The 23,211-nt window shown below is 46.8% G+C and overlaps 5 non-coding genes and 3 pseudogenes across 5 annotated transcripts; all 8 read left to right on the plus strand.

The window, feature by feature from the left end:
* The first annotated feature begins 3,349 nt into the window (after positions 1-3,349).
* Positions 3,350-3,543, plus strand: LOC142700880 (U2 spliceosomal RNA). Its single transcript, XR_012866752.1, has one exon. It is a non-coding gene; the product is annotated as a U2 spliceosomal RNA (small nuclear RNA).
* Positions 3,544-4,837: 1,294 nt separating this feature from the next.
* Positions 4,838-5,028, plus strand: LOC142700873 (U2 spliceosomal RNA). The gene has a single exon (XR_012866747.1). It is a non-coding gene; the product is annotated as a U2 spliceosomal RNA (small nuclear RNA).
* A 1,286-nt stretch (positions 5,029-6,314) lies between these two features.
* LOC142700883 (U2 spliceosomal RNA) lies at positions 6,315-6,425 on the plus strand (annotated as a pseudogene).
* A 1,300-nt stretch (positions 6,426-7,725) lies between these two features.
* LOC142700876 (U2 spliceosomal RNA) lies at positions 7,726-7,907 on the plus strand. The gene has a single exon (XR_012866750.1). It is a non-coding gene; the product is annotated as a U2 spliceosomal RNA (small nuclear RNA).
* A 1,294-nt stretch (positions 7,908-9,201) lies between these two features.
* LOC142700884 (U2 spliceosomal RNA) lies at positions 9,202-9,392 on the plus strand. The gene has a single exon (XR_012866754.1). It is a non-coding gene; the product is annotated as a U2 spliceosomal RNA (small nuclear RNA).
* A 1,294-nt stretch (positions 9,393-10,686) lies between these two features.
* On the plus strand, positions 10,687-10,788 carry LOC142700882 (U2 spliceosomal RNA; annotated as a pseudogene).
* A 5,555-nt stretch (positions 10,789-16,343) lies between these two features.
* LOC142700877 (U2 spliceosomal RNA) lies at positions 16,344-16,518 on the plus strand (annotated as a pseudogene).
* A 1,286-nt stretch (positions 16,519-17,804) lies between these two features.
* LOC142700885 (U2 spliceosomal RNA) lies at positions 17,805-17,995 on the plus strand. The gene has a single exon (XR_012866755.1). It is a non-coding gene; the product is annotated as a U2 spliceosomal RNA (small nuclear RNA).
* Positions 17,996-23,211: the final 5,216 nt, after the last annotated feature.

A 23,211-nucleotide genomic window follows, 5' to 3' on the forward strand; every position in this document is an offset into this window, starting at 1 on the left:
TGACTGTCGCTCTGCGGGGGTTGGATTGCTCTGCCGAGGTCGTTTTATCTCCATCCAAACAGTGACTGAAATCATGCCCGGCAGAGCTATTTTAATACATTTGCTTTTTAATGGAATTTTAATTCGTGTTTTAAACGTTTATGCCCCTCCTACCAAACAGGAGAGGGCAGAACTATTAGAGATTTTACCATTGTTTTGTGTTGGGTCTACCCCCCTGCTGGTGGGTGGTGATTTTAACTGTGTGCGAGATGGAGAACACCGGCAGGGTGGGGATTTTAATCGAAAAATTGACCGTACTTCTTACCTGCTCAAGAATTTTATTGGTGATTTTAAATTGAAAGATTGCTGGAGGGAACTCTTGCCTGCGGACCCAGGCCCCACCTGGTCCAATGGAAGAGTGAGCTCCAGAATTGATTTTATTTTCACTTCTAATAGTTTTATTCCCAAAAAATGTTTGCTTTTAACAAATATTTTATCTGATCACAAGCTCCTTTCAGTGCACCTGGAGCTAGAGGGAGAGCAAAAAGCTTGTAGGGGTCCCTGGAGACTAAACACCACACTCCTGGAGGACCCCATCATTAAAGAGGAGTTTGTGCGGACCTACCAGTGTTGGCAGTCCCATAGAGCGCCCAGTCAGCCTATGCTACACTGGTGGGAGGGCATTAAACCCAAAATTAGAGCTTTTTTTATTCGAGCAGGTAAGAAGAAAGCAAAAGAGAAAAAACAATGGTTTTATGTTCTTAATAAACGTTTACATGTACTTTTTAAATTGAAGGAGATTGGTATGGATGTTGATGATGATATCTTAAATCTTAAAGCTGAAATAAAATATGCCATAGAAGAGAAAGGGAAACAAATAATTTTTAATTCACATGTAAAGCACCTCGAGGATGGCGAGAAGTGTTCCCGGTTCTTCTTCAAAAAGGTAATGGATAAACGAGATGTCATTTTAAACCTTGAAGGAGAAACCACTATGGTCGGCATTTTAAATTCTGCTTTTAATTTCTACCAATCTCTTTTTAACAAGAAAAATATTGATCCTTCCTTTTTAGAACATGTTCTTAATTCCCTTGATGCCAAGCTAGATATTTTAGACCAGGAAGTTTTATCCCGTAATATTACCTTGGAGGAACTTTTATTTGCTTTTAAAAGTTTTTCTAATGGGAAAGCTCCTGGGGAAGATGGTCTGCCCATCGAATTTTATCATGCTTTTTGGGAAATTTTAAAGAATGACATGTTTTTATTGTATAAGGAAGTTTTTATTACTGAAGAGCTGCCCCCTTCCTGGAGGAGGGGGATTGTGTCCTTAATTTTTAAAAAAGGTGAGAGGGACCAGTTAAAAAACTGGCGCCCTATTACTCTTTTAAACGTTGATTGTAAAATTTTAGCTAAACTAATAACAATCCGTTTTAAACCTTTTATTCATAAATTAATCCATCCAAACCAGGTATGTGGGGTACCTGGGAGGTCAATTACTGAGTCCCTGAATATTTTACGTGACATCATTTGGTATTTTAAAGAAAGGGGTCAAAGCCTTGCTATTTTATCCTTAGATTTCGAGAAGGCTTTTGACCGGGTCTCCCATGAATATCTTTTTATGGTTCTTAAAAAGATGGCTGTTCCTGAAATTATTTTAACACGTATTAAGCTTTTATATCGATCCTGTTTTAGCCAAATTTCTATCAACGGATTTTTAACTAAAGGTGTTCCTCTTTTATCAGGGGTGAAACAGGGGTGCCCGTTGTCTCCGCTCCTTTTTATTTGTGCCATAGAACCTCTGTTCACCCTAATAAGAGATGATAAAGTCATCAGAGGCGTGCCCATACCTGGAGGAAGGGGGAACCAGGTAAAAATCCTAGGCTATATGGATGACGCCACCGTCCTATGCCCAGACGCCGCTTCTATGAGACGGGCATTGAGGAACACCGGCTTTTTTTGTGAAGCCTCTGGTTTTAAATTAAACGTTGATAAGTGTGACTGTTTTTATACTGGTGTATGGGATTCCTCTGTGACACCAGGAGTTAACATGCAGCAGGATCAGATAAAAATTTTAGGAATTGTTTTTAATCAAGAAAACGATGGGAGACCCAATTGGGATTCAGTAATTGCCAAAATGGAAAAAAAGGTTTTAATGTGGAATTTGAGAAATCTCACCATGGAGGGAAAAGTTTTAATAATTAAATCTGTTTTATTACCCATAATGCTTTATGTAGCTATGGTTTTCCCTCCAACAATTTTATATATTAAAAAAGTGACCAGGATCTGTTTTATGTTTTTATGGGGTTCCAAAATGGAAAAACTAAAACGTGATTTTATGTACAGATGTAAGGACAATGGCGGGAGAGATGTTCCTAACCTTTTTAACTTCTTTTACATTAAATACTTTTGCTTCTGTTTTAAAATGTATAATTCTGATGGTATTTTTAGCTACTTTTTAAAGTACGCTACGGGCATGATTTTTAAACGATGGTTTCGTGTCCCTTTGAATTCTCCTGTGCTTCTGTGTCCCCCAAAACAATATGCGGTGCTCGAAAAAACTGTCAGGCTCCTAGGTCTCCAAGAATTGGAGCCTGACATATTGGGGGACCAGAAAAAAGTGTCACTCTCCTGTAGGCGGCAGGAGGATACACTGGCAGTTTCAAATTTCTCACAGGCAAGGTCCAAGGTGGTGTGGCGGAACGTTTTCGGGAAATTTATGGCAAATGTGCACAAGGACCTTGCCTGGGCAATCGTTCACCAGTGCCTCCCTACTCGTGAATTCCAGCATAGGCGAGGACTGGTGGCGAGAGCCAAGTGCCCGAGAGACAGGTGTGGTGACGACGAGACGATAATGCACCTGTTTTGGAACTGCCCATATGCACAGGAGGTTTGGAGGAAGGTAGGCCCATTGCTGAAATGGGCCTGCGGTCTTAAAGATCTTAAATTTGAATACGTGTTTTATGGTCTTTTTAACTGCCCAAGTTTTAAACAGCAAATGGTCTGTTGGATCATTTTAAACTGTTTTAAGAATGCCATTTGGAAGGTTAGGAACATTCTGCTTTTTAAACATGATTTTATTGACGTTAAAAATTGTGTGAAATATGCCCTAAGTGAAATGTATATTTATTATCTTAGGGACAAAAAGCAGCTAGGGGTAAAAGAAGCAACATCCATGTGGTGTTTGCAAATGTGGAATACCATAACATTGTAAATAAAAATGGTTTTATTCTTTTATGTCTTTTATGCCCTGTATAAATTTTATCCTGCTATGGTTCTGTACTTTTATTATAACATCTGTATTAATGGTCTTATTATTATTACTTTTGTATTCATTTAAATGTATGAATATTCATGTATTATGCTGTTGATTTTATCTTGTGGTTTCAAAAAAAAAAAAAAAAAAAAAAAAAATCTGTTCTTATCAGTTTAATATCTGATACGTCCCCTATCTGGGGACCATATATTAAATGGATTTTTAGAACAGGGAGATGGAAATAGAGCTTGCTCTGTCCACTCCACGCATTGACCTGGTATTGCAGTATTTCCAGGACCGGTGCACCCTTCCCTTATGTGTTGACTAAAATCAGATTCCAAAAGTGTTTTTTCTCTTTGCCATTGTTTCTGTCTTTCTGAAGGGATCTCCCCTTTTAATCCCATTATTTCAACACCTGTTGGACAATGCATTTGTACAGTCATGTGTGATAATGAGCTCATTTATTAAATGCAATTAATGAATACATTGCCACCTCTTGTTGTGTGTGTGTGTGTGTGTGTGTGTGTGTCTTCTGTGTTTCTGTGTTTCCGGCATTTCACATTGGAACAGCTCATTCACCTTCCTTGTCTTCTCTCCGCCCTCCCTCCCTCCCTCCCTCCTAGGTAAGTTAAAGAGCTGCACCTGAGCCAGCCACTGATTGATGCAGCACCACAGTCAAATAGTGGAGTGGAGTGGAGTAGGGGAACAGCAAACAGCCATTAAAGCAGCCAGCCGCCTACCCGCCACAATGGACCTACCTGTGTACACTAGGTGGATGTGATGGAATGTACTGTCGTCCCTACATTTCAAGAAGAAGTAAGAATTGCAGTTGCAACAAACCCTTGCTTGCCTACAAAGAGAGCAGCAATTTGGATTTGTTACTATGTTACCTGGAAGAATAACAAACTGTGCAAGGATGGAGGTTGTAGGAGCAAAGAGAAGTTGTCTGTAAAGTTGGTGGATGCCTATTTTCCATTTTGCAGTCCCTTGTCTCCCTCTTGTGGCCTCCTGGAGGCAAATAAATGTGCAAAAAAAAGACAGCCTGGCGGCCGGCTGTTGCAGTGTTGCCCTCTCAGGCAACACTGAGTGACTGACTGAGCCTCACAGTCTTATATAAAGTTCAGACGGAACTTTGCACGTGTCATAGTGGAGCCCTCAGGATTCCAGAGCCAGCTTTCTGACATCATAATGGGGCCTGCCTCAGAGATAAAAGCCTGGGCCCAGGCAGTGTTGTTCAGTGCTGCTCAGCAGGCAGCACAGGACTGGATTAAAGCTGATACAAGGTGTGAAGGAACAAGGGGTGGCTGTGGGCATGCACTTGCTGCCGCTGCCAGTGTTTATCTGCATGGCAGGAGGGCATTTGGGCGTTGCCAGGAAGGCGTTTTTATGTAGATTCCTCCTCTTTCAGCACTGCATTGTGGTGCAAGCAAAAGAAGCAAATCCTGTCTGGCTTCCTCTCCGGCCTTTATTCACCTCCCGCTTAGTAGCTGTAAATGTGTGTGAGCCTGCAGGGCCCCATGGAATTGCCTAGGAGTAGGCTGAATCGCTGCAAGGGGTGAACAGCAGTATGGGACAGGCTCGGGCAAGGCAAGGGCCGCTCGGGTTATCGCTTCTCGGCCTTTTGGCTAAGATCAAGTGTAGTATCTGTTCTTATCAGTTTAATATCTGATACGTCCCCTATCTGGGGACCATATATTAAATGGATTTTTAGAACAGGGAGATGGAAATAGAGCTTGCTCTGTCCACTCCACGCATTGACCTGGTATTGCAGTATTTCCAGGACCGGTGCACCCTTCCCTTATGTGTTGACTAAAATCAGATTCCAAAAGTGTTTTTTCTCTTTGCCATTGTTTCTGTCTTTCTGAAGGGATCTCCCCTTTTAATCCCATTATTTCAACACCTGTTGGACAATGCATTTGTACAGTCATGTGTGATAATGAGCTCATTTATTAAATGCAATTAATGAATACATTGCCACCTCTTGTTGTGTGTGTGTGTGTGTGTGTCTTCTGTGTTTCTGTGTTTCCGGCATTTCACATTGGAACAGCTCATTCACCTTCCTTGTCTTCTCTCCGCCCTCCCTCCCTCCCTCCCTCCTAGGTAAGTTAAAGAGCTGCACCTGAGCCAGCCACTGATTGATGCAGCACCACAGTCAAATAGTGGAGTGGAGTGGAGTAGGGGAACAGCAAACAGCCATTAAAGCAGCCAGCCGCCTACCCGCCACAATGGACCTACCTGTGTACACTAGGTGGATGTGATGGAATGTACTGTCGTCCCTACATTTCAAGAAGAAGTAAGAATTGCAGTTGCAACAAACCCTTGCTTGCCTACAAAGAGAGCAGCAATTTGGATTTGTTACTATGTTACCTGGAAGAATAACAAACTGTGCAAGGATGGAGGTTGTAGGAGCAAAGAGAAGTTGTCTGTAAAGTTGGTGGATGCCTATTTTCCATTTTGCAGTCCCTTGTCTCCCTCTTGTGGCCTCCTGGAGGCAAATAAATGTGCAAAAAAAAGACAGCCTGGCGGCCGGCTGTTGCAGTGTTGCCCTCTCAGGCAACACTGAGTGACTGACTGAGCCTCACAGTCTTATATAAAGTTCAGACGGAACTTTGCACGTGTCATAGTGGAGCCCTCAGGATTCCAGAGCCAGCTTTCTGACATCATAATGGGGCCTGCCTCAGAGATAAAAGCCTGGGCCCAGGCAGTGTTGTTCAGTGCTGCTCAGCAGGCAGCACAGGACTGGATTAAAGCTGATACAAGGTGTGAAGGAACAAGGGGTGGCTGTGGGCATGCACTTGCTGCCGCTGCCAGTGTTTATCTGCATGGCAGGAGGGCATTTGGGCGTTGCCAGGAAGGCGTTTTTATGTAGATTCCTCCTCTTTCAGCACTGCATTGTGGTGCAAGCAAAAGAAGCAAATCCTGTCTGGCTTCCTCTCCGGCCTTTATTCACCTCCCGCTTAGTAGCTGTAAATGTGTGTGAGCCTGCAGGGCCCCATGGAATTGCCTAGGAGTAGGCTGAATCGCTGCAAGGGGTGAACAGCAGTATGGGACAGGCTCGGGCAAGGCAAGGGCCGCTCGGGTTATCGCTTCTCGGCCTTTTGGCTAAGATCAAGTGTAGTACTTTAGGGTATTGCCTTGTTTCTTGGTCAGGAGGTGCCCTGGTACCCTTTTCCTTGGCCTGGGGGGATCGTTTCTCTTAGGAGAGACTTCACCCCTCTGCTGCTATTGGGGAGGAGGATTAGTCCAGGGCAACGGGGAGCGATCACCTGCCTGGTACTCCGGTACTGAAGGTATTTCTTTGGAGATTGCTGGAATTCTTTTGGAGCAGGATGGAGGAAATTCCCGAACATATGCGAACCAGGAATGCGGTCCGGTTTTTCGTGGAGGAATCTGAGAGGCAAAGGAAGGATTTGGAGTACATCACGAAGGTCCTTTTGTTGGATTTCTTTCAGCTGGAGAGATCGTGCATTTTGGCGGTGATGGACTATCCGAGGAGAGGGTGCTTTGACGTTACCTTCGCTACAGAAGAAATTTATTCAGATTTTTTGGAACGCTTGAAGGAAGGTAAAAGGGACCCAAGACTTGTGGGTGTGAAGGTAACACCACATTTTGTGCCAAACAAGAAGTTGGTGGTCGTAAAGATGTTTTCGCCTTACGTGGAGGAAGAGGACATTAAGTCATTTCTCACTAAGTTTTGTGAGGAGGTGGTGGGAAAGGGGAAAGTGTTTAACCCCTTTGGATTTTGGACTGGGAAATGGAAATTTCTTTGTAAATTTGTGAGAATTGGTGAATCTAGAAACCTATTGTTTCCTCCAGCGCGGTTTAAGATTGGAAGTGCATGTGGAAATTTATTTTTTTTGGGAATGGATATGTTTTGTTTGAATTGTAAAGATTATGGTCATGAGAGAGAAACGTGTGAGAAAGTAATGTGTACAAAATGTCTGCAAGAGGGGCATAAGTATAATGAATGTCAGAAAGGGAAAGTATGTAATATGTGTGGAGAGGAGGGGCACATATTCAAATCATGCCCAAAGAAAAGCAAACGTGAGGTACAAGAGGAAAATAAGAAGATAGTCAAAAGAAAGGAAGCGGAAGTTAGTTTGGAAGAAGGAAAGCTTCAGAAATTGGAAGGAAGTGGGCAAAGTGATGAGAAAAAAAGGAAAAAAGCAGAGAGAAAGAAAAAAAGTGTCATTTCAGAAGAGGAAAGAGCAGAAAGAGACAGGTTACTGGAAGAAGTAGAGCAGTTACGTAGTAAAATTAATTTTGAAAAAATGCGGAGAAGGGTGCGGCTCTGTGTAAGAGAAAATTTACCAGGGTTTCTTGAACGGTATGGTGTGCCAACGTGGTTAGCGTGCATTGTAAACTGTGAATGGGATGGTAATGATTTGCAGGAACATTTAGTGGATATGTTAGGAACTATTGCTGTTAAAAAAGGAATGTTTTTTTGATTTCTTAAAAGGAAAAAAGGAAAGAGGAAAACAAAAGTTAATTATACGTTTTCAGTTTTCATTGTGATGATCTATCTGTTCTTATCAGTTTAATATCTGATACGTCCCCTATCTGGGGACCATATATTAAATGGATTTTTAGAACAGGGAGATGGAAATAGAGCTTGCTCTGTCCACTCCACGCATTGACCTGGTATTGCAGTATTTCCAGGACCGGTGCACCCTTCCCTTATGTGTTGACTAAAATCAGATTCCAAAAGTGTTTTTTCTCTTTGCCATTGTTTCTGTCTTTCTGAAGGGATCTCCCCTTTTAATCCCATTATTTCAACACCTGTTGGACAATGCATTTGTACAGTCATGTGTGATAATGAGCTCATTTATTAAATGCAATTAATGAATACATTGCCACCTCTTGTTGTGTGTGTGTGTGTGTGTGTGTGTGTGTCTTCTGTGTTTCTGTGTTTCCGGCATTTCACATTGGAACAGCTCATTCACCTTCCTTGTCTTCTCTCCGCCCTCCCTCCCTCCCTCCCTCCTAGGTAAGTTAAAGAGCTGCACCTGAGCCAGCCACTGATTGATGCAGCACCACAGTCAAATAGTGGAGTGGAGTGGAGTAGGGGAACAGCAAACAGCCATTAAAGCAGCCAGCCGCCTACCCGCCACAATGGACCTACCTGTGTACACTAGGTGGATGTGATGGAATGTACTGTCGTCCCTACATTTCAAGAAGAAGTAAGAATTGCAGTTGCAACAAACCCTTGCTTGCCTACAAAGAGAGCAGCAATTTGGATTTGTTACTATGTTACCTGGAAGAATAACAAACTGTGCAAGGATGGAGGTTGTAGGAGCAAAGAGAAGTTGTCTGTAAAGTTGGTGGATGCCTATTTTCCATTTTGCAGTCCCTTGTCTCCCTCTTGTGGCCTCCTGGAGGCAAATAAATGTGCAAAAAAAAGACAGCCTGGCGGCCGGCTGTTGCAGTGTTGCCCTCTCAGGCAACACTGAGTGACTGACTGAGCCTCACAGTCTTATATAAAGTTCAGACGGAACTTTGCACGTGTCATAGTGGAGCCCTCAGGATTCCAGAGCCAGCTTTCTGACATCATAATGGGGCCTGCCTCAGAGATAAAAGCCTGGGCCCAGGCAGTGTTGTTCAGTGCTGCTCAGCAGGCAGCACAGGACTGGATTAAAGCTGATACAAGGTGTGAAGGAACAAGGGGTGGCTGTGGGCATGCACTTGCTGCCGCTGCCAGTGTTTATCTGCATGGCAGGAGGGCATTTGGGCGTTGCCAGGAAGGCGTTTTTATGTAGATTCCTCCTCTTTCAGCACTGCATTGTGGTGCAAGCAAAAGAAGCAAATCCTGTCTGGCTTCCTCTCCGGCCTTTATTCACCTCCCGCTTAGTAGCTGTAAATGTGTGTGAGCCTGCAGGGCCCCATGGAATTGCCTAGGAGTAGGCTGAATCGCTGCAAGGGGTGAACAGCAGTATGGGACAGGCTCGGGCAAGGCAAGGGCCGCTCGGGTTATCGCTTCTCGGCCTTTTGGCTAAGATCAAGTGTAGTATCTGTTCTTATCAGTTTAATATCTGATACGTCCCCTATCTGGGGACCATATATTAAATGGATTTTTAGAACAGGGAGATGGAAATAGAGCTTGCTCTGTCCACTCCACGCATTGACCTGGTATTGCAGTATTTCCAGGACCGGTGCACCCTTCCCTTATGTGTTGACTAAAATCAGATTCCAAAAGTGTTTTTTCTCTTTGCCATTGTTTCTGTCTTTCTGAAGGGATCTCCCCTTTTAATCCCATTATTTCAACACCTGTTGGACAATGCATTTGTACAGTCATGTGTGATAATGAGCTCATTTATTAAATGCAATTAATGAATACATTGCCACCTCTTGTTGTGTGTGTGTGTGTGTGTGTGTGTGTGTCTTCTGTGTTTCTGTGTTTCCGGCATTTCACATTGGAACAGCTCATTCACCTTCCTTGTCTTCTCTCCGCCCTCCCTCCCTCCCTCCCTCCTAGGTAAGTTAAAGAGCTGCACCTGAGCCAGCCACTGATTGATGCAGCACCACAGTCAAATAGTGGAGTGGAGTGGAGTAGGGGAACAGCAAACAGCCATTAAAGCAGCCAGCCGCCTACCCGCCACAATGGACCTACCTGTGTACACTAGGTGGATGTGATGGAATGTACTGTCGTCCCTACATTTCAAGAAGAAGTAAGAATTGCAGTTGCAACAAACCCTTGCTTGCCTACAAAGAGAGCAGCAATTTGGATTTGTTACTATGTTACCTGGAAGAATAACAAACTGTGCAAGGATGGAGGTTGTAGGAGCAAAGAGAAGTTGTCTGTAAAGTTGGTGGATGCCTATTTTCCATTTTGCAGTCCCTTGTCTCCCTCTTGTGGCCTCCTGGAGGCAAATAAATGTGCAAAAAAAAGACAGCCTGGCGGCCGGCTGTTGCAGTGTTGCCCTCTCAGGCAACACTGAGTGACTGACTGAGCCTCACAGTCTTATATAAAGTTCAGACGGAACTTTGCACGTGTCATAGTGGAGCCCTCAGGATTCCAGAGCCAGCTTTCTGACATCATAATGGGGCCTGCCTCAGAGATAAAAGCCTGGGCCCAGGCAGTGTTGTTCAGTGCTGCTCAGCAGGCAGCACAGGACTGGATTAAAGCTGATACAAGGTGTGAAGGAACAAGGGGTGGCTGTGGGCATGCACTTGCTGCCGCTGCCAGTGTTTATCTGCATGGCAGGAGGGCATTTGGGCGTTGCCAGGAAGGCGTTTTTATGTAGATTCCTCCTCTTTCAGCACTGCATTGTGGTGCAAGCAAAAGAAGCAAATCCTGTCTGGCTTCCTCTCCGGCCTTTATTCACCTCCCGCTTAGTAGCTGTAAATGTGTGTGAGCCTGCAGGGCCCCATGGAATTGCCTAGGAGTAGGCTGAATCGCTGCAAGGGGTGAACAGCAGTATGGGACAGGCTCGGGCAAGGCAAGGGCCGCTCGGGTTATCGCTTCTCGGCCTTTTGGCTAAGATCAAGTGTAGTATCTGTTCTTATCAGTCCTTGTAAGGATAGATAGCTCGGAGAACCACTGGGGGCTATAAACACTAGCTTAGCGATCCAAGAGCGTTCCAGACGAAGCCGGCGACGAACTGCGGAGAAGAACCAGCGAAGACGACGATCCAGAAGGGAGAAGCCGCCATCGAGGAAGAAGCTCCGGGAGATCGCTGCCGGGAAGAAGAAGGAGAACTTCGGAGAAGAGCCGCTGCTGAAGGGGATCTTCGAAGAAGCTCGGCCGCAGAAGAAGAAGCTCGACGAGGAACCGCTGCGGAAGAAATTTCGTGGAAGAACCTCGGCCAGCAAGGAGAAGATTTGCATAGCTCCGCCCCCTTCGGGAAAGAGCTATCGAAGATCCTCCCCAAGCGACAGGAACAGCTGGAAGAAGCCATGGCCTCAACCAGCAACCCTGCCACCCAGAAGGAGAAGGCTGATGGACCAGGTGAGCCGGCCCAGGCCAGGACATCTCCTCCTGAAGCCTCCTCAAGCCAACAGGCCACCAGGAAGCCGAACCAGGCTGCTCCAACCCTGGAGCCCTGGATGAAGCAGACGGTGGCCCTGAAGCTCAAGGAGGTGGACGGGAGAGTGCCGGACATGACGGAAGAAGTGTTCTGCCAGAAGATGCTCCTGGATCAGGGCTTCGCTAAGCCGGAGACCATCAGTATCCAGGCCTTCATGACCGGGATGTTCTTCGTGACCTTCGCTTCGATCAACATCTGCAGAAGGTACTGGGAGATGGTGAAAGCGGCGAGGCCTGAATCCCCTTTCTCTCGCTTTGTGGGCAACTGCCCTGTCCAAAGAGAGGAAAGGCGGGTGACGGTCTCAATGCGGAACCCACACACCCCCGGCAAAGACATCACCACGCTCCTGAAGCGGTTCTGCACAGTGGTGAGGGAACCCACCCACATCCTGAACGGACTCGGCTTCTGGACTGGCAAGTGGTCGGTAATCGTCCGACTGAACAAGGATTCGAGCGCGGAAGACGGCCTCCAGCACCTGCCCCAGTCATTCTCGCTGGGCAACTCCTACGGCCTCATCTACTACCCGGACATGCCGCAGATCTGCAGGAGATGCAGCAAGAAGGGTCATTCGGTGAAGGACTGCAAGGAGGACGCCTGCAAGAACTGCCGGGTAACAGGACACGAGACCAAAGACTGCCCGAAACGGACAATGTGCAACCTCTGCGGACAAGCAGCCCACTCTTACAAGGACTGCCCGAAGAGGGATCGATCCTGGGCAACTGTAGCAGCGAAAGCTCCAGCCAGAGGGAACCCCGCCCCAGCCAGAGCTCCAGCGGCACAGAAGACCGGGAAAAAGAAGGATGGTAAGAAGACGACAGTCCCTCCCCCCCCTCTCCCGGCCCTCCCTCGCCCTACCCTTCCCACCCTCCCTCGCCCGGCCCTCCCCACCCCCCCGTCCCCAACCCCTGTCACCCCCACTGAGGCTCTCACCTTCTCCTACCCACCCATCTCAGTGGTCCTGTCACCTGCACCTCTCCCAACCCAGCCTCCCTTCTCCCCAGCTCCAGCAGCACTAACATCTTCCCCTCCAGCTGCTGGAGTCCTCTCCCTGGAGGATTTTCCCCCTCTTGTCTCCTCAGGTGCCATCCAGAGGAAGAGAAAGGTGAGGGACAGCCCAGCTGCTGAGTCCTCAAAGAGACAAGTCGTGGAAATCTGCGAAGATTCCCTTGCGCAGCAGGAGGAAATGGAGCAGATGGTGGAGGAACTCGTGTCTGAACCTGAGGTCATCGACTTCACAACAGACATCCAGGTGGCTACAATCCTGGAACAATTTTTGTCAGAGGGCCTGCTGGATCTTCCGGACCCGCCAGGCTCCAGAGAGGAGGATCCGCCCGACCGGACTGGTAACTAAGGTGTATCGTTTGCACTAACCTTCTTTATTCTCCCCCATGGCTGCTAAACTTAACATCTTTAGCCTCAATGTGAGGAGTGTTAGAGATAGGACTAGATGTCAGATGGTGCTAACTTTTCTTTCCAAGCAGTCGAGTGATGTATTTATGCTGCAGGAATGTACTCTCCCCTCTTCCAGGTCATACCATCATCTGGCCAGGCAGTGGACCCATGGCCCGTCCTACTGGTCTGGTGGGGGCGACTGTAAGTCTGCAGGGGTTGCCATCCTGATTAGGGGAAGCGTATTTACTGTTGACTCTGTCCAGGAGCTCGTCTGCGGCCGCTTGTTGGTCGTAGACGGTTCCTGGGCGGGAGAGCCGATTAGGCTCATCAACGTGTACGCTCCCCCTATGAAGGCTGAGCGCCTGGAACTATTCCAGACCCTGCGGACCCAGCTCGCCACCACTAGGGCAGTGGTGATGGCCGGGGACTTCAACTGCCCCATCGAAGAGGATGGACGAAGTTCCGGCACTTCAATCAAGCTGGATGTCAGTTCCAAACTGCTTATCGAGATGGTAACCGAAGCATCCTTGCAGGACGTTGTGGGCTCCATGGGGATCGGCTCTGTGAACTATTCATGGAGCCGACCCGATGGCTCACTTCGTTCTCGGATTGACTTTGTGTTCACCTCCCGGGCAGTCAAGCAGCATGGGCACTCCATGGTCCCCTGCTTCTTCTCTGACCACAGGGCCATTCTCTTCCAGGGTGCCATCGGCCACGGTTTTCCTCCCGGCCCTGGCTCCTGGAAGCTGAATTGTGCCCTGCTGGAAAGAGAAGAGGTACTGGCGGAACTTAGAGACGCCTATATTGTTTGGAGGAATGATAAAGTTTTCTTTGACAAAACCTGTGACTGGTGGGAATATGTTAAAGTTGAATTTCGTTGTTTCTTTCAGGCAAAAAGTCGTCAACAGGCGTGTGAGAGGAAGAGAGACTTCAGAGAGATGCAGCGTCAGCTGCGATCCCTGCAAGACCTCCTTCAATGCGGCTGGGACGTCAGGAAGGAGCTGGAGGAAGCCAAAAAGGGCCTGAAAAGGCACTTTGAGGAGGAATCCAAGCGAATTGTCTTTCGTTCCAAGGTGGAGAACCTGGAGAAGGGTGAGAAATGTAACTCGTTCTTTTTCAGGAAACTCCATGCCGGCCACACGCCCCTGAAGGAACTCCGAGATGAGACCGGAAACATGCATTCTGGGAAGAAGGAGGTGATGGGAGTCGTCACAGACTACTACCGAAGCCTCTACTCCCGGAAAACCACTGACCCCGAAGCCGCCGATAAATTCCTGTCAGGTATCACTAATCATCTTGATCCTGCAGGTACGGAGGCTATGGACGTACCCCTGACGGTGGAGGAACTGCTCTCTGCCGCTAAATCCTTCAGACCCGGCAGGACCCCGGGCAGTGATGGTCTCCCAGCAGAGCTCTATGTAGCGCTGGGGGACTTGATCTGTCCGGACCTGCTGGAGCTCTATGAGGAGATGGTGGTGGAGGGTAGAATGCCACCGTCCTTGAGAGAAGGCATGATCACGATCTTGTATAAGCGGAAGGGGGAGAGATGTGACCTGAAAAACTGGCGTCCCATCTCTCTCCTGAACGTGGACTACAAGATCCTCGCCAAAGTATTGACCAACAGACTGAAGGTTGTCATCGGACAGATCATCGGATCGGACCAAACCTGCGGCATTCCTGGCCGTAGGGTGGCCGACAGTCTTGCCCTGGTGAGGGACACGGTGCATTACATGCAAAGCCGCCGTACACACGCGGCCCTGGTCAGTCTGGATCAGGAGAAGGCTTTTGACCGGGTCTCTCACGAATTCATGGGTAAGGCTCTGCGTAGGCTGCGGCTTGGCAGGTTGTTCTGTTTGTATGTTAACCTGATGTATTGCGACATTTACAGCTCGGTGCTGGTGAACGGCTGGAAGACTGACCCCTTTCCTGTATCGTCGGGGGTTAGACAAGGCTGTCCTCTTTCACCTCTCCTTTTTGTTTGTGTTATAGAGCTCTTCGCAGAGGCTATCCGGCAGAATGGAGAGATCAGAGGGATCACCGCACCAGGTCCAGGACACTTCGAGGTCAAATGCTCGCTGTACATGGACGACGTGACCGTCTTCTGCGCTGACCAGAGTTCGGTGACTGCACTCGTCCAGACCTGTGAGGAGTTCGGACGCGCTTCAGGGGCAAAAGTCAACTGCGGGAAGTCGGAAGCCATGCTCTTCGGAAAGTGGTACCTGCCTTCTCCTGCCTCCTTCCCGTTTACTATCAAGCCGGACTTCATCAAAATTCTGGGAGTCTGGTTCGGTAAGGAAGGTGCAGCCCTAAAGTCGTGGGAAGAACGCTTGGCCAAAGTCAACCAAAGGATCGGACTGTGGAGCCTCAGACAACTCACTATTGAGGGCAAAGCAATGGTCCTGCGTAACGAAGTCTTGCCTGTGCTACAATACACTGCACAGGCATGGCCCCCTCTTGCAACGGTCTCGAGGGCCATTACCAGGACTGTGTTTCGCTTCATCTGGGGCTCGAAAATGGACAGAGTAAAGCGGACTGTTATGTACAAGGAGCCCCGCAAAGGTGGGAAGGGTATACCCGACATTCCCACTCTGCTGCGGATCGCTTTTGTATGTGACTGTGTTCGTAGGACTCTGAGGACAGCAAACGGCTCTGCGGGCAAGGCCATGTCCCGCTACTTCCTCCTTCCCCTCTGGCGAGGTTTTGGCTGGGATAAGTGGGACAGCTCCTTCCCTTACAACTGGCACGCTCCCTGGTTCTACGGAGATGTCGTCCGGTTTGTGAGGGAGCATCAACTGGAGGGTCTTAAGCCCGACTTGTGGAAACCTAAGACGATCCACAAGCACATCAGAGCAAAGGACTCACTGGAGTTTGTTCCAGGGCTTCATGCCGACACGTTGGAGACTGTTTGGACTAACGTGTCATCTGGCAGGTTGACCAACGGGCACAAGGACATTTCATGGATGGCCATCCAGGGAGGACTGCCTCTTAGGTCATTCATGCATGCCCGCAACCTGTGCAAGACCCGGTACTGCCCCAGGTGCCCCTTCACGGAGGAAACATCTTTGCACATTTTCTGGCAGTGCCCCTTTGCACAGGGTCTGTTGAAAGCCTTGGAACACGAACTCAAGGACTCAGTTCCCAGGAACAGACTGTCGTACCGCTCGGTACTTTATGGACTATTTCCTGGGAATACCACGGATGGAGCAATCCAGGAAGCCTGGCGCCTTATGAACTGTTTTAAGGACGCTATATGGTTCGCCAGGAATCGTCTGATTTTGCGGAGAGAGAGTGTGTCCGTCCAGGACTGCCGCAGGCTGATCCACAGCCTGCTCAGAGACTATTCCACCTGGGACAGCCCGGACGTCGATGAGGAAGAGGACTGATACTCCCCTTCCCCCCACTCTCCCTTCTTGTGTGTTGTCTTTCAATAAAGCTTCGGGCCTGTGATTTCCCGCTTCCCTATCCCCCCCTACCCACTCCCCTATCCCATCACTTGTCTGTAATGCTTTGTTGTTTGGCTTTAGTGAATGCAAGAATGTTAGTGTAGCATGTGGTGTAATGTATAGCATAGGCTAGCCTGTACTGTGTATTATACTGTCATGTTATGTTTGACGACTGTTATTATTTATTATTTGCTGCTTCATGGCTCGCGCTGCGTCGCAGTAATGTTTGTATGATGACGATTGATTGTCAATAAAGCATTTTTCAATCAAAAAATCTGTTCTTATCAGTTTAATATCTGATACGTCCCCTATCTGGGGACCATATATTAAATGGATTTTTAGAACAGGGAGATGGAAATAGAGCTTGCTCTGTCCACTCCACGCATTGACCTGGTATTGCAGTATTTCCAGGACCGGTGCACCCTTCCCTTATGTGTTGACTAAAATCAGATTCCAAAAGTGTTTTTTCTCTTTGCCATTGTTTCTGTCTTTCTGAAGGGATCTCCCCTTTTAATCCCATTATTTCAACACCTGTTGGACAATGCATTTGTACAGTCATGTGTGATAATGAGCTCATTTATTAAATGCAATTAATGAATACATTGCCACCTCTTGTTGTGTGTGTGTGTGTGTGTGTCTTCTGTGTTTCTGTGTTTCCGGCATTTCACATTGGAACAGCTCATTCACCTTCCTTGTCTTCTCTCCGCCCTCCCTCCCTCCCTCCCTCCTAGGTAAGTTAAAGAGCTGCACCTGAGCCAGCCACTGATTGATGCAGCACCACAGTCAAATAGTGGAGTGGAGTGGAGTAGGGGAACAGCAAACAGCCATTAAAGCAGCCAGCCGCCTACCCGCCACAATGGACCTACCTGTGTACACTAGGTGGATGTGATGGAATGTACTGTCGTCCCTACATTTCAAGAAGAAGTAAGAATTGCAGTTGCAACAAACCCTTGCTTGCCTACAAAGAGAGCAGCAATTTGGATTTGTTACTATGTTACCTGGAAGAATAACAAACTGTGCAAGGATGGAGGTTGTAGGAGCAAAGAGAAGTTGTCTGTAAAGTTGGTGGATGCCTATTTTCCATTTTGCAGTCCCTTGTCTCCCTCTTGTGGCCTCCTGGAGGCAAATAAATGTGCAAAAAAAAGACAGCCTGGCGGCCGGCTGTTGCAGTGTTGCCCTCTCAGGCAACACTGAGTGACTGACTGAGCCTCACAGTCTTATATAAAGTTCAGACGGAACTTTGCACGTGTCATAGTGGAGCCCTCAGGATTCCAGAGCCAGCTTTCTGACATCATAATGGGGCCTGCCTCAGAGATAAAAGCCTGGGCCCAGGCAGTGTTGTTCAGTGCTGCTCAGCAGGCAGCACAGGACTGGATTAAAGCTGATACAAGGTGTGAAGGAACAAGGGGTGGCTGTGGGCATGCACTTGCTGCCGCTGCCAGTGTTTATCTGCATGGCAGGAGGGCATTTGGGCGTTGCCAGGAAGGCGTTTTTATGTAGATTCCTCCTCTTTCAGCACTGCATTGTGGTGCAAGCAAAAGAAGCAAATCCTGTCTGGCTTCCTCTCCGGCCTTTATTCACCTCCCGCTTAGTAGCTGTAAATGTGTGTGAGCCTGCAGGGCCCCATGGAATTGCCTAGGAGTAGGCTGAATCGCTGCAAGGGGTGAACAGCAGTATGGGACAGGCTCGGGCAAGGCAAGGGCCGCTCGGGTTATCGCTTCTCGGCCTTTTGGCTAAGATCAAGTGTAGTATCTGTTCTTATCAGTTTAATATCTGATACGTCCCCTATCTGGGGACCATATATTAAATGGATTTTTAGAACAGGGAGATGGAAATAGAGCTTGCTCTGTCCACTCCACGCATTGACCTGGTATTGCAGTATTTCCAGGACCGGTGCACCCTTCCCTTATGTGTTGACTAAAATCAGATTCCAAAAGTGTTTTTTCTCTTTGCCATTGTTTCTGTCTTTCTGAAGGGATCTCCCCTTTTAATCCCATTATTTCAACACCTGTTGGACAATGCATTTGTACAGTCATGTGTGATAATGAGCTCATTTATTAAATGCAATTAATGAATACATTGCCACCTCTTGTTGTGTGTGTGTGTGTGTGTGTCTTCTGTGTTTCTGTGTTTCCGGCATTTCACATTGGAACAGCTCATTCACCTTCCTTGTCTTCTCTCCGCCCTCCCTCCCTCCCTCCCTCCTAGGTAAGTTAAAGAGCTGCACCTGAGCCAGCCACTGATTGATGCAGCACCACAGTCAAATAGTGGAGTGGAGTGGAGTAGGGGAACAGCAAACAGCCATTAAAGCAGCCAGCCGCCTACCCGCCACAATGGACCTACCTGTGTACACTAGGTGGATGTGATGGAATGTACTGTCGTCCCTACATTTCAAGAAGAAGTAAGAATTGCAGTTGCAACAAACCCTTGCTTGCCTACAAAGAGAGCAGCAATTTGGATTTGTTACTATGTTACCTGGAAGAATAACAAACTGTGCAAGGATGGAGGTTGTAGGAGCAAAGAGAAGTTGTCTGTAAAGTTGGTGGATGCCTATTTTCCATTTTGCAGTCCCTTGTCTCCCTCTTGTGGCCTCCTGGAGGCAAATAAATGTGCAAAAAAAAGACAGCCTGGCGGCCGGCTGTTGCAGTGTTGCCCTCTCAGGCAACACTGAGTGACTGACTGAGCCTCACAGTCTTATATAAAGTTCAGACGGAACTTTGCACGTGTCATAGTGGAGCCCTCAGGATTCCAGAGCCAGCTTTCTGACATCATAATGGGGCCTGCCTCAGAGATAAAAGCCTGGGCCCAGGCAGTGTTGTTCAGTGCTGCTCAGCAGGCAGCACAGGACTGGATTAAAGCTGATACAAGGTGTGAAGGAACAAGGGGTGGCTGTGGGCATGCACTTGCTGCCGCTGCCAGTGTTTATCTGCATGGCAGGAGGGCATTTGGGCGTTGCCAGGAAGGCGTTTTTATGTAGATTCCTCCTCTTTCAGCACTGCATTGTGGTGCAAGCAAAAGAAGCAAATCCTGTCTGGCTTCCTCTCCGGCCTTTATTCACCTCCCGCTTAGTAGCTGTAAATGTGTGTGAGCCTGCAGGGCCCCATGGAATTGCCTAGGAGTAGGCTGAATCGCTGCAAGGGGTGAACAGCAGTATGGGACAGGCTCGGGCAAGGCAAGGGCCGCTCGGGTTATCGCTTCTCGGCCTTTTGGCTCAGATCAGGTTTATTGCCTGGTCTGGGCCGGGGGTTCGGTCTTTCGTGGAGTCCTCTCCGACGTTTTTGGGAGCGATCACCGTGCCGTTGGGCATTCCATATCAAGATGGCAGCAGTGCGGAATACTATTCGTTTTGTGGTAAATGAGCAGAGGAGAGACGAAGTGGATACTGGGCACATCATTGAGAACATCCTTCTGGACCTGGCTGGAGTTAAGTTGGTAGAGGTATTCTGTATCCAAGCTTTCAGCAATATTGCTACGTATGATGTATCCTTTTTTGAGGCCGCCTACTGTCTAAATGTTTTTCAGTTGCTCAAGGAGAAACACATGCATGAGGCTTTAACATCTATTGAAGTGCAACCTCTTTTTTCAGCAGTGGAGAAATGTATTACCATCCACATGTATAACCCATTTCTGGATAGAAGGCTGGTCAGGGCCTTTTTAGCTCACTACTGTACCCATGTTAGAGGTGGTGTGGAGCAGAAGAATCTATGGGGAGTTTTCAATGGTGATATCAAGTACTGGGTCAGGCTGAAACCTGACTCCAGCTGTATTGGAGGAGTGATGAATCCTCCTGCTAATTTTTCAATTGGTGGTAATAAGGGGTATCTGTATTACCAAGATATGCCATGCTTTTGCAGATCATGTTTTTCCTACGGGCATACCAAAGATGCATGTAAAGGCAAGGTTTGCAGAAATTGCAAGGAAACCGGACATGAGGCTAGTGCATGTATTTCCCCATCCAGGTGTGATATTTGTGGTTTGCCTGGCCATACCTGTAGGAAATGTCCAAAGGTGTTTCCTTTCTTAGGACAAGAGAGAAGAACATGGGGCAGACAGGTGAGAACAACAAGTTCCCTTGCTGCCTCTTCTGAGGAAATTTCAGAGCCTGCTGGCAGTGTTTCTGTGTCTGCTTGTCAGGACCCAGGGAAAGCTGTATTAGGAGAGGTTCTAACCTCACATACTAACAGCATGGAGTTGGGTGTGGTCCCTCCTGCAGAGCAAAGTGTTGATGAAGCACCTGGGGTTATACCTATGGAAGGTGAAGACACAGCGCCACCTATTGGGTGTGCTTCCCCTGATGATGGTGCAAGTATGCAAATTTTGTCTTTTTCTAGCCCAGAGTCAAAAATGGAAGACTCAGCTAAAGTGGAGTGGTCAATATCGGAGGAGGACGAGAAGGAGGCCAGGATGCCTAGTGCCACTAGTGCGGAAATCTTCCATAAAGTTGTCTCAAAAAGGGGGAAGTCTGGAAAAGCGGTGAAGAGACTGAAGATAGGCTTGTTGGAAGATTCGGCTCATGCAAATCCTTTCTCATTGTTGGACAGTGACTCTAGTTCTAGCCCTAAGTCATCTGAGGTGGCCTCAGAAGTACCCAGCTCTCCTGGGGAAGGTTTCCTCAGTGAAGTCAATGTGGCGAATCTGGAAAGAGCGATGTATTTCCCTGGGACGTGATATGTTCTGGTTCTTCATGGCTTTCCATTGCACTAACCATACTATGCCCGCATGTCTTTGAGATTAAAAATTGTCTCACAAAATGTACGGGTGTTCTCCTCTGCTCACAAGCGTGCTGCAGTCCTGGACTTTTTGGCCTCTAAGGGCAGTGACATTGTTTGCGTACAAGAATGTGGTTTATCAAAAATGCCTAGGAAAGAAGAATGGAAGTTTGGGGAAGCAATTTGGTCTTTTTCTTCCACAAATAGGAATGATGGAATTGGTATCCTCTTCAAAAATAATGAGTTTGTCATCAAACAGACTCAAATTATACAGGAAGGAAGATGTGTCTGCGTGTTACTAGCCTATAAGGGGTGGCAGTTTAGGCTAATCAATATCTATGGCCATGCTGTGAAAACTGATAGGTTGGCACTTTTTGATAGTTTAAAATTTTTTCTACACGGTAAAGTTCCTGTCATTATTGTTGGTGACATTAACTGTATCCTGGAGAAGCAGGCCCGAGCTGGGTCCACAGAGTCTAATGTGGATGTCACTGGAGTTTTGTGGAATAAAATTTTGCAGGACTTTGCTTTGCAGGACGCTGTCACCAGGAAACCAGGTCCATTTACCTATCATGCCGATGACGGAAGAACGGATTCTCGTCTGGATTTTTTCTTTTTTTCTACCTCTGCAATGAAATGTGTAGATTATGCGCAGGAGAGAGTGTGGTTTTCAGATCACGAGTGTTTGTTGGGGGTTTTTGTTATAAATAATTTCTTTTATGGTAGAGGGGTATGGAAGATGAATGTCAGTTTTCTGTGTGATGAAAGGGTAAAAACTAGGTTTGGGAAAAAATATGGTTTTTGGGCTAGAAAGAAAAGTTCTTTCTCTAATGTGTGTGAATGGTGGGTATGGGTGAAAAAAAAGATTGGTGGGTTTTTTAGACAGATAGGATATAGAAGAGCGAGAAGGAAAAGATTGCAATATTTACGCTTTAACATGCGGATGACGTTCCTTCAACAATGTAAAAATTTGGGTATGGATGTAAGACACGATTTGGAAAAAACAAAAAAAGATATTAAGGAGTGGTTCCGAGAAAAAGGGAAAGAAATAATATTTAGGTCTAAGGTGGAGGTTAGAGATAATCACGAGAAATGTACTAGATTTTTCTTTAAAAAAATGTGTGGTGGAAAAAGTGGAATGAATGTGTTACTGGATAAGGATGATAAAGAGGTGTTTGGTAAGGATGTGATTGATGTGGTGTCTGATTTTTATAAACAACTGTATGATGTGAAGAAGTGTGATTTGGGTGATGATGAGGAGTTTCTGGATATTGTGTGTAATTTTGTTCCTGAAAGTGAATGTGAGTCTTTGCTTGGTGAGATTATGGATGGTGAAATAAAGGATGTGGTGGGAAGTATGGCTAAAAATAAGTCTCCAGGGATCGATGGAATACCAGCTGAGTTCTATGGGAAATATTGGGACATAATTGGGAAGGATGTTATAGATGTTATGAGAGTGTTGTTTTCTGGGACGAATATGTGTGATGTGATGAAGAAGGGTATGGTAGTTCTGTTGCATAAAAAAGGAGATAAGAGGCGTTTAGAAAACTGGCGACCAATTACTTTGCTGAATACGGATTATAAAATTTTTGCCAAGCTGATTGCGAATCGTATGAGAAATGTGATTGGGTGTGTGATTGATGAGGATCAGGTATGTGCGGTACCAAAAAGGAAATTGCATGAGAATATGGCGTTGGTGCGGGATATGCTTGAGGATTGTAAGGGTCGGAATAAGAAGGTGATTGTGTGTGCGTTAGATTTTGAGAAAGCGTTTGATCGTGTGGCGCATGTGTTTTTGTTTAAAGTGTTAGAGAGAATGGGTTTTCCGGTTCAGTTTGTGAGTTTGTTGAAGAATTTATACGCGAATGCAAAGAGTTGTGTGCAGGTGAATGGGTTTTTTTCCGAATCATTTAGTATTATGTCTGGTGTGCGACAGGGTTGTCCGTTGTCTCCCATCCTATTTATTTGTGCGATTGAACCATTGTTGCAAATGATTAGAAATGATAAGGTTGTGAAAGGTTTGGTGGTGCCCGGGTGTGATGGAAAACGTGTGAAAGCTTTGGGATATATGGATGATATTTGTGTATTGTGTGATTCTGTGTATGATATGTCCAGAGTGAAGTTGATTGTAAACATGTTTTGTATTGCGTCTGCTTTTAAAATAAATTGGGGTAAGAGCAAATTTAAATTTTTTTTCAGTAATGAGCGAGTGAGTGATTCTGATATGGAACAGGTGGATGGTGTGAAAATTTTGGGTATTGTGTTTGATGATGAGTTGAAAGGGAGAGAAAGTTGGGATGAGTTAGGTGGTAGGATTGTGAGAAAGTTGGAAATGTGGAGAATGAGGGATCTTTCTTTTTCGGGGAAGGTTTTAATTGTCAAAAGTATTATTCTACCTATGATTTTATATG

This window comes from Rhinoderma darwinii, unplaced genomic scaffold, assembly GCF_050947455.1.
Source record: "Rhinoderma darwinii isolate aRhiDar2 unplaced genomic scaffold, aRhiDar2.hap1 Scaffold_198, whole genome shotgun sequence".
NCBI lineage: Eukaryota > Metazoa > Chordata > Amphibia > Anura > Rhinodermatidae > Rhinoderma > Rhinoderma darwinii.